The sequence below is a fragment of the Mus caroli genome, chromosome 5 (genome assembly GCF_900094665.2).
Source record: "Mus caroli chromosome 5, CAROLI_EIJ_v1.1, whole genome shotgun sequence".
Taxonomy (NCBI): Eukaryota; Metazoa; Chordata; class Mammalia; order Rodentia; family Muridae; genus Mus; species Mus caroli.
Genome location: NC_034574.1, coordinates 19,009,446 through 19,010,645, shown reverse-complemented (window position 1 = coordinate 19,010,645; position 1,200 = coordinate 19,009,446). Strand labels below are relative to the sequence as shown.

Sequence of the window (1,200 nt, the reverse complement as noted above, 5' to 3'; positions counted from 1 at the left end):
AGAAGTGTTTCCATTGGGCCTTTTGGTTCTCGTCTTCTTTTTAACTGTTAAGTGGCAGGGTGGGGGAACAGAATCAAAGCGGTCTGACTTCATCCCTGCTTCTTCTTCCTGGTAACTGCAACGTAAAGCTTGTGTGCTGGCTAGTTTTATGTCAACTTGATACAAGCTAGAATCATTTGGAAAGAGGGACTCTCAACTGAGAAAAACGCATCCCGATGATTCGTCTGTACCTAAGTCTGCAGTGTATTTTCTCTTTTTCTTCTTTGTTTCCTTCCTCCCTTCCTTTCTTCCTTCCTTCTTTCTCTCTTTCCTTTAATGTTTATTCAATACAACACAATCACCATCTTCAGTGAGGTGGCTGACCACATCCACTTCCAAAGTTGTCTCTAAATTGGAGTTCCTTGTGGAGCCAGTCCAAGCCTCAGCGTTCTTGTCAGCTCCAGGGACACAGAACTCCTTCTATAGGTGTCTCTGTCTGCCTCCCCTCTTGTGAATCTTGTGAATCGCTCACCCTCTGGACCTTTGGGCAGAGACCTGCCAGTCCCAGGACGACTGCTGCGCAGGGTGGCAGGCACAATTCTCCCAAGTAGGTTGAAGTAATCTTGGAGATACTGGATGCCCCTGTTCATTAGGGACCAACAGAAATGTTTCCAGGCAAATTACTCTTTCACATAGCCTCAGAACTTGAGAGACTGCATGACATTCATTACATGAAGACTGGGCACATTCTTGTCCCAGCTTGGGTTGTTTGAGCATGTGGGCATCTTTCTTGGCAACCACTCCTTCCTCAAAAAGAAGTTGATAGGTGGCAATCTGGTTCTTCTTAGGCATCAACATCAAGGCAGCTGCAGGGTCCGAGTAGGAAGCTGGAAGGGAAGGGGCTTGTGTAATTCAGTGTCTCTTCCTGGACTGTATTGTCTTCATTAGTGATTGACATGAAAGGTCAAATCCTGTTATGGGTCTTATTGTCTTCTTAATTGTAAAGACCTTGGAGGCACTCCCTCAGCTCCCTTGGTTCCCACTGAGCTATTGACTACCCCCTCTGAAGTAGGCTTAACCAAACACAACCTTGAATTTGAAAGAAGAGGAAGCCAGAAGTGGGCTTGGCTCTGAATTTGATTGACTTAGGCAATCAATAAGCACTATTTTTTTTTCTTGCATTTCTCCAATTTAAGGTTTTCTGAGGGAGAGGATTGCTTG

General features: G+C 45.2%; 1 pseudogene; it reads right to left on the bottom strand.

Annotated features, from left to right (window-relative positions):
- Positions 1–323: 323 nt before the first annotated feature.
- On the bottom strand, positions 324–837 carry LOC110294155 (annotated as a pseudogene).
- Between the last annotated feature and the right edge of the window lie 363 nt (positions 838–1,200).